We start from the raw sequence: 10247 nt of genomic DNA, 5'->3' as shown, positions 1-10247 counted from the left end.
TACTCAGGTTATCTTTGTTTAATGTAAAAAAAAAATGTAATGATCTGAATCATTAAGGTGTGACAAAAATGCAAATAAATGTATTATCAGGAAGGGGGCAAATACTTCTTCACAGCACTGTAACTAACAAATTCGTACTTTCCAAAATACTTTTAACACATTAGTCATTTTGACATGAAACAGCAGGTAAACACATCTGTTGCAATCACAATATATCAGGCTCTACAGAAATATGTCAGCCCCTCGGTTTATGTGATCGGATTCATCTGTGTTTACCTACTATTCTTCATTCCTCAGAACCCAATCGGCTATAGTCTGATGACAAATCAGCCTCTGGGAGCAATGGCCAATAATTTGGGTGTTTTGTTTGATGTCTAGGCCAATATTCTGTCTTTTGTTTGTTGTGCACTGTTAACTTGTTTCTTCTATCATGAGTCAAACATCTTACAAAACACAGTGATCCTTTTTGTACGTGATTTAGGTCCAAACGCCATTTTGGCTAATCTCTTTTAACAGTCCTGTGCTTCTCCAACTGGTTGTATATTTGCACTCTGATTATTATCTTCAAGTAGTACATTCTCTTGCTGTGTCTCAGGCTAATTTGTGTTTGTTGTGGACCTTTCTTCAACCACAGGATCATCAGAGCTCAACATTGTTGTCTCTCTTGATCCCTGTCCTCTTGTGTGTCAGCATGCTCAGTGGCCATGTCCATAGTGTGCATTTAAGGCTGTACTACTGGCTTGTAATAGTACCCACATTCGTCTTCATTATCTTCCTCTTCTTGATTTGCATTTTCTGCGGCTGTTTCCGCCATCCTTTTCTTTTGCTTAGACGCTGCTTTTGGCTGGAATTCCAAGGGTAAGTAATGACACGGTAGCAGTGGCGATTTTAGCCTGAAATTTCTGGTGGGGCAAGGTAGCTGATTATTATAAGCAGTAGGCCTATATAGACCAGTTAGATATATTATGGGCTGCATTTTGAGTGCCAGTAGGGAGCAGAAATCCTATTTCAAATTTCACCTGCTTTAGGGCTCAGCACGACACAAAGATGTTGCCTATAATACAGCATTAACGTAAAATGATTGCAACAAAGTAAAAAGATTAGAGAGACACATAGCTCAAATAACTTCCATAATTTATTAAACAAAACTTTGTAAAAAAGACGATGTCTTTCAGCTCCATAAAATAAATAAAGTTTTGACTCACCAACGCCGATCACTTAAAAAGTAAGTTTGCGCGGCGGTTCTTTGCTTGAACAAACCTCTTGATGACTGTGCTGGTAAAATCCACCAGTCCATGAACGAACGGGTTTTCAATGGCCCAAACGTTTGATTTCTAATTTTTCTTCCAACGACAATGTACTAAATTGCACCCTCAAAAAATACTCTACGTTATTCATTGTATGAATTAAAACCCTCGACTGTATATATAATGGACGTAGGATGCGCGACATCACCCATTGGTTTCTGCAAAGGGAGAATGAGGCTGAGTACTTTCTGATTTGATACACTTTAGATAAAAACCCAGTTTTTTATTTTTCTTCTTTGCCATAAGAGACAGAACACGGTCAGCACAGCTGTGTCCGTCAGGCTCTTCCGTCCCTAATACAATGACAGGAAACATAAAAGTATGGCATTAATGTAGAGGAAGTGTTACTTCTGAACAAAGTTTGTATCTTTATTTTCTGTGGATATTCAACTACGTATTTGAACATGGTTTTGGATTAAACAGTGCACTACCAAGACAAGGAATGTACAGTATGGAGTTCTTCCACATTAATAGTATTGCATATATTATTTAATACATTATGTATTATGTGCAATACTTTGCTTTGATTGTTTGTAAATTATGAAAACATAAATTATGAAACATGACACGATACCTGCTCATCACTACTAACACATGAATACAATACTGAACTTGAACCTGTTAGCTAAGGTGAAGCCTTAGCTAACAGGTTCGAGTCGAGATGATAGGCAGATTTCGTGGGGCACATCTGAAAGTGCCCCACCTCGCAATGTTAACTTTGGCCTATGTGGTTCACGCAAATAGGTGTTTCCATGGCAACTGTATTAAGCTTGGGTCGTGCCCTACAGAGCAGAGATGGACGGCAAGAGAGAAGCATTTCACAGAGCAAGCACACATACAGAAACACACACAAATTAAATTACTCCAAAACTAGACCATAACGCTTGTGAGTCAAGATTATTCACACACACATTCAAGCTACTTTGCATATAAAATAAAATAAAATATATTGTGCCACAAAGTACAGCTGTATTGAGCTTTCTGCACAACAGCGCCATCTAGATCTGGTGGGGCAGTGCCCCACGTGCCCCTAATGTAGAAATGCCACTGCAAGGTAGCAACAGGTTGCGATGTAAAATTCTTGATCTTCCTCTTCCCTGCTCAGGCTTGACTTCATAGACTGGAATGTCTTCTCCAACCTGGCGGATCACAACAGGGATATTCTCTTCCCAATGATTAAGAAGCTTTCCAGTGCCTCCTCTAAGTGTCATATTTCGAACAAGGACACGATCACCAGCATACAACGCTGAGCTTCTCACTCTTCCATCGTAATGTCTTTTACATCTCTCTGTTGACTTCTTTGCATTCTCTTGTACAATGCTCACGCCTCCTGCATTTCTAGTTTCCATTTCTCCATGTGTAACAGGTGGAACAAACCATAGGATTTAAAATAAAAAAAATAAAAGTTTATTATTTAATTGAAAATTAAAACAATGGTTTCACGTTGAAACTCTTTCCCCTGCTCAAGACAACTCTCTCTAAACAAAGACACCTGTTCTACTCACCGGTGAGTTCCTATAACTGAAAACGTAGCAACAGGTAGGCCTAAATGCAATACACTCAAAATCAAGCTTAACTTGTGGGAGGGGCTTCAGGAATCGTTGGGTGAGATTTCTACAGATTACCTCAACAAATGAACAGCTAGAATGCCAAAGGTCTGCAATGCTGTAATTGCTGCAAATGGAGCATTCTTTGACGAAATCAAAGTTTAAAGAACAAAATTAATATTTCAAATAAAAAATCATTATTTCTAACCTTGTCAATGTTTTGACTATATTTTCTATTCATTGAGCAATTCATTTGATTAATAAAAGTGAGTTTTAATGGAAAACAAGAAATTGTCTGGGTGACAGTGGACATAATAGTAAAGTAACCCGCCCAGAAACCTTTCAGATCCGGACAAAGAAAAAACATGTGGCTAAGGTGACAAGGAGAGCTATAACATTTATCACATTTGTCTTCCACTTCTGGATACAGTTCAGACAGTCTAGACTTAGAAAAGTGTGTCCTGTATAGGACCTTAAATTGAATAAGTCCAAGACGAGCACAAGAAGTGGTAGATCGTATCCTCTCTATGGCCTGCTCCCAGGACTCCTCATGTATTTGTATTCCCAGTTCCCTTTCCCATGTACACTTAAGTTTAGCATTAGAGTGGTTGCTAAAAGCTAAGATATCATACAGCTTTGAAATGATTCCTCTGTTATGAGGAACAAATGATAGCATGGTTTCCCACTGGTGTTCTGTAGGCAAAGATGTTGAAAAGTGTACGGATATTAAAAAACAATTGACGTCCCTTTATGAAACCATTTTGCATTTCGGATATAATATGAGGAAGCACATTCTCTAAGCGGGATGCAATTACTTTAGCCAACACCTTTACATCAGCATTAAGCAGAGATAATGGTCTGTAGGAACTAAAGGAGGTTGGATCTTTGTCCTTTTTAAGAAGGAGCGCAATAGTGGCCTGAGTCAGGGTGGGTGGTAATGAACCACTTTCTAAGGATTCATTGAATACGGATAAAAGTAAAGGTGCCAATTTACCAATAAATGTTTTGAAAAATTCAATCGGAAACCAGTCAGGGCCAGGGGCTTTGTTAGATTGCATAGCTTTAATTGCATTTAATACTTCCACAAGGGAGAGTGGGGAGTCGAGATGCCTGGCAGTATTTGTATCAACGACGGGATTTGAAAGATTCTGAAGAAATTCATCCATTTTAGTATTGTCTGTAGGAAATTCAGATTTATATAATGAAGAATAAAATAATTTAAAATTAACATTAATTTCCAGGGGATCTGTAGTAATAGTGTCATCATTGTTTTTAATACTAGGTATCAAACGGGAGGTGGCCTGACGTCGTAACTGATGTGCCAGTAAACGACTTGCTTTGTCGCCATGTTCATAATATGAGCCACGGCTGCATAGTAACAAGCGCTCTGCCTCTTTAGTTGAAAGGAGTTCGAATTCTGCTTGCAAATCAACACGCTGCTTAAGCAGTTCCGGAGAAGGGTTCAGTGCATATCTTTGATCAAGATTACTAATCTCAGATGTAAGAACATTAAGCCTAGCATTTATCTTTTTATTAGAAAGAGCAGAGTAAGAAATAATTTGACCTCTCAGGTAACATTTAAGTGTCTCCCATAGCAATGAATATGAAGAGGAGTCATTTTGATTGAAAGATAAGAATTCATCAACAGAATTTGAAATGAGTTCGCAAAACTCTTTGTCTGCCAAAAGAAGAGAGTTAAATCTCAAAAGTGGAGGGCTACGTTTATAGTTAGAAAATTGAATATCTAATAACAAAGGTGAATGGTCAGATATTACAATACCTAAATAGTCAGAAGAATTTACACATGAATTAAGCGTACTGTCAATAAAAAAATAATCAATCCTCGAATATGAATGGTGCACCTGGGAGAAGAAAGAACATTTTTTAGTAGAGGGGTTACGAAATCTCCACGGATCAATAAGACCATTCTGTTTCATAAAATCAGAGAATGTTTTAGACATAGCGGATTGAGACAGATTACGAGGACTAGACCGATCCAAGCTTGGGTCAAAAACACAATTTAGATCCCCTCCGAAAATCAGCAGGTGTGTATTCAAATAGGGGATGTTACTCAGCAATCTGTTAGCGAATTCGACATCATCGAAGTTTGGGGCATATACATTTACCAACAAAACCTCTCTCTGCATTAGGGTACCTGCAACCATGAGGTATCTGCCATTCCTATCAGCAATAACATCAGTGGATGAGAACTGAACTTTTTTGTTAATCAAAATCGCGACTCCTCTAGCTTTCGAATTAAAGTTTGAGTGGAAGACTTGACCCACCCAAGGGCAATGTAACTTATGGTGATCTTTGGTGCGAAGGTGAGTCTCCTGCAAAAATACTAAATCAGAATTTAAACGTTTTAAATGTGCAAAAACCTTAGATCGTTTTACAGGATTACCCATACCTCTGATATTCCAACTGATAAATCTGAGAGGTGTGCCTGACCCAGCAATGCTGGGATCTATATTGCCATTAACCATTTAAAAAAAAATGCAAATGTTCAATGAGAGCTGACACCCTTTCCCCAACAAACCCCTTAACACAAACACACCCAAAGTCCCCATATAACTACAGAACAAAGGAGACAGCAGTGTTTCCCACAATAACCAAAAGCCGTACACAACTCGGAGACTATGCGAAACAAACCAAAATAAAAGAGAAAGAGAGAAGAAGTATCTCCCGCCGACCTCGACACTATTTAACAGTGTGTGCGCAATGATAACCCATTATATTGAAATTGGGGAAGCTCACTATACAACATATCGTTTCAACTAAAGGTGGATGTTCCAGAAAACTCTGCACATAGATCAGATTGATACAACAAGGCAGGTGAATATATAGATTAACAAATAACAGAAGGCCCTCAGCCCTGCACAAACAAATGCAGAAAGCATAAAACGAGGTATTGTTGATCTGATCTGGAGTACAAATATATCAAATACGGTGTAACCGTTTTATAAAATAAAAATGCGTGCTATAAACAAACAATAGTGACACCAACCTAGTTAGTGCATATAACAGAGAACCACCTAATACTGCACAGGTGGCTTATTCAGTCTAGTGAGCACAAGCTTTGAACAATAAAAGGACACAGAACTGAAAAGGTATTAGAGCTCACTCAGAAATCAAGGTCTTGACATAGTTGCTGGCTACCGCCGCTGAAACGAAGTCCTTCTCAACCCCGTTGTATGTGATGCGAAGTCGCGCTCGATACATCAGACCATACCGAGCGCTGTCAATGCCAAGGAGCTGGTGTCTGACCTCGTTGAATGCAGCCCGAGCCCGACCTGTCTTGGCAGTGTGGTCAGGGAAGACCGAGATTGACAAGTCTCCGACTTTAATCTGTCGCAGCTCTCTAGCGCGGCGCAAAATGTCAACACAGTCACCGTGATAGTGAAGTCTGCACACAATGGCTCGTGGACGATCTCTGGGCTTGGGTTTGGGTTGGAGGGTCCGGTGGGACCAGTCCAAAACTGGCTCCTTTGCCAGCCCGAACGCATCCTTCAGTAAGGCGGCTACAGCAGAGGTGATACAGGTGTCGGGACCCTCCGGTACACCCACTATTCTTATATTGTTACGCCGTGATCTGGACTCCAGGTCTTCACACTTATTCTCCAGCATGGCCACATTAGCAGTGAGGGACTTGATAGTAGTTTTCATCTCGGCTATGAAAACTACTCAGTGAGCGCTAGCTCCATCCCCCCGACCGTACCTTTTAGGTCGGACATGGTGGCATCGGTAGCAGCTTTATCATTCACCAGCTGTGTCTTCACTGCTTGCAGGTCGTGCTTGATAGTAGTCAACGCATCACCGAGAGCATCCTGGAGCTCCTTTTTAAAGATGTCAGCGATATCTTTCCTGAGCGAGGCCAGCAACTCGAGCCTGAGGGCCGTGGTGTCAAGGTCAGCGTGCGTCGAGGCAGCCACTGCAGGAGCCAACGGGTCACCCAAGGACGCGGTCGCGGCTTGTGGACCAGGCCGCAGTTGCGTTTGAATCGAATTGCGGGTTTTAGAGTTTTTTCCCGACATATTAGGAAGCTCAGAGATAAACTTCCCAACAAAAAAGTACCGATGAGCAAAACAAGACCAAGTATGTGAACAAAAAGCACAGATGAATTACATTTTTAAATCGAAATCGGCAGGAGCCTCCAAAATCACGTCCTACTCCATCAAAGCTCAGCAGCGCCCCCACCCCAAACTTTTGAACGGTAGTGTAAATCTAATCTAAATTGAACACAGACAATGTGATGAAAAGTTGCATGTTCCATAGAGTAGAGGACACGTTTTGAAGGATGACTGATTGACAGGCTGGTATAACCGCTATTGTCGTCATCAGCTGCTCACCGGTGTTTGTTTTGCCTTTGCTTATCAATAAAGAGCAGGTACTGGGGTCCTGAGGGGACCCTCTGGAACACCATCTGCCTGCACAAATATTGACCAGAGCCACTTTCGTCATCAGCTCATATCCAATCACTGTCACAAGGTGAATGATGTGTTGCAATGTGTGCCTTAAGTCACTGATAAGCAGTGGGAAAAAGTAACTGAGTACTTTTACTTTTGTACTTCACTGATGTACTTGAACTTGTACTTGTTCTGCTTTATACAGTTCTTCTACTCTACTACTATTCAGAGTTAATCCATTTTATTTATATAAGCCATCACACGGTGTTCTGTATCCAATGAAAATGCTTTCTGGAACAACAGCATAGAGTCTTTTTCAGTGTATCTTGATTTATTAAACTAATATTATTTTTCCATGTGCGCATGAAGATGAAGACGGAAATAAAAAATTTAAAATTTGAACTACAGCAGTTGTTATGTTAATCTTTTGTATAAGAGTGCCTTAGGTGTTCATTTAGTCATGAAACCAACTTGTTCGATTACAGGCGAATATATAGGAGTGTATACTAATAAGCGCTGCTGCTCAACAGAGCTTAATTGGGAAAAAATGTTGACCTGAGTGGCCCCATTCCGACAATCACACAATGTGTTCCCAATAAGAGGACGATTGGTGCAGATTTAAATAATCTTTTATTCTAAAGGGTTTACAAAATAATCTTCATTCCCCAAGTTTACACATCATAAATATAAAATATATTTGATAATTACAATACTCGGCTCCTATAGAAACATGCAATAGCCAATGAGAGCGAACTGACCGGGAAACGTCACTAACCAGCTGTTGCGTACTTGTACAGCTGCAGCTAAAAACAACAATAAATTTACAACTCATCTCTAGCTTGTGCTGCAAAATGCAGTTTTCCACACTCCAGTAAAGACCGGGGTTGGCAACCTCTACTATCAGAAGAGCTATTCAGCCCCCTCTACCACCAAATAAAATTTGTCTGGAGCCACAAAATATTTTTGATGACACAGCTTATAAAGTTTTATATATAGTTATACTCAGTGTTGTGCCAGTTCACACTTAAAATGAACTAGTTAAAAGTTCAGTTCATGCAGAAGAAAATTAACTACTTCATGTTCATAGTTAATTTTTGTCAATTTGGAGCCCCGGGCCTGTGTGTGTGTGCACGGTGTCTGGGAGCATACGCACACATTTTCTTTCACTCCTGGTATTTCAAGTGAATGAACTGTATTACTGCTGAACACTGAAGTCGTGTTTAAGTTAGCCGACTGGTGACGGCTACTTGCCACATTTCACCATCAGTCGCTTATTCATCAGTTGCGTAGCTACCTGTTCTGTCCAATCAGATTCACACAGGTGTACAGTTCAGCCAATATTAACTGACGCTCATTGAGCAACACATTATCTGCAGTTATGCAAATGTTGTGTTGCACCTAGTCCTATTTTGTTAAAATGTTTGGATTTTTCCCCTTTTCCTTCAACCAACTGGAAAACGTCCTCTAGGGATAAATTCCAAGTTGAAGGCTTGGCCCTCTGGCAACAAGATTAAACAAGATTATTCTCTGGCTGAAGCTACACCTAGTCTTTTTCTTCAGAGGTGGTGGGGTTAAATTGCAGGTGGACAGAGGGCTGGCGGGAGATTGATGAGGTGATGGTTTGACTGGCTGACCAGCCTGGATCAGCAGATAGTTGATATGCACTGAATCGAGAGAAGCCAGTTTCATTACAGCTCCAGATATGCAACATCATGTCCTCTAACCCCAGGGTCTGTATTATATCTTGGAACAGGTCAAATCAGTAATTTGCAACCATTGGGTTGAACCCTGCTGCTCTTGATGCAGAGAGGCTTTCTGCTTTTCTAATCCTCAGATGTTAGTTCCTCCACATGAACCCGTGGAACCTGCCAAAGACATGACCCTCCCAGTATTGAAGCCCTTTAACACCCTTTTTTGTGCAAACTGAAACACCAGTCTTAGATGTCTTGCACATGTCAAGGAAATCTTTATCCCCGAAGGACTATTATTATATCTGCAAGCTTTGCATGGTCACTTGAAGAAATTTTTGGATTTGAACCAGCCGTGTGCTTGTGATGGCCTTTTCCTTTTACCCAGCACTGAAGTGTTGACTCATAGACTGTCCAGGCCCAGGGTAACCCCACCAGCCTTCAGCTATCACCCTTCATCCTGTTTTACATTCCTGTGTCCTTTCCTCTTCCTCTCTCTCTGTTGCTGATGGTGTCATCATGAAGTCCTTTATACCGTATGATGACGAAAGATTGGTTCTGATCTAAATAATCTGTAGATCATGTCTCTAATGTTATTGATTTCCAAAGTTTGTGTCATTTTCTGACGCAGAGTGGCATCATTATGATGTCATTAAAACCATAATAGTGAATGATTTTTTGGATCTATACAAGTTTTAGGTTATGTCTAGTCCTATATAATACAGAGATACAAAAAATAGATTCTGAACCATGAAGACAAATTCTTTCTGACTTCTTTGTAATGGCTTCTTTTTTTTTGTTTCAATTTCAATGATATCTAGGGTCAAACAATAGTACAGAAACAACATTATTGAAGAAACTTGCATACTACCTATGAATGGGGGATTGGCTCTTTATGTCTTGATCTTAATATTATCCAAATGTTGATCTCCCGTCTTAAGTCTGTGGGATGTGCCTTCTGCTGGAATCATCCAGTAACAAGTGTAATACTTAGGCAAGTGTGTGGCTAATAACATTAACAATGCAGTCAGTTGCCTATGCATAGCAAGCTAAACAGCAAGTAGATTAACAAAAAATATCTTCAGGCTGCTGTCTTCCGACTTAAAATACCATCATGCTTAAAATCTTTAATTGGGTTATTGCATAAATTTGGCTGGTTGGACAGCTCCAGTAAAGCACATTCCTCATATGGAAATCTTTATCATCATTTTAGCCTTGTTACATTCTTTAACTTGTGATTGAGGACATACACTGTTCACTGTGTTCTTGTGTGGAGAAGAGGTTCATTTAAAGCAGGGA

This window comes from Platichthys flesus, chromosome 2, assembly GCF_949316205.1.
Source record: "Platichthys flesus chromosome 2, fPlaFle2.1, whole genome shotgun sequence".
Taxonomy (NCBI): Eukaryota; Metazoa; Chordata; class Actinopteri; order Pleuronectiformes; family Pleuronectidae; genus Platichthys; species Platichthys flesus.
Note: the sequence above shows the minus strand (reverse complement) of the source record.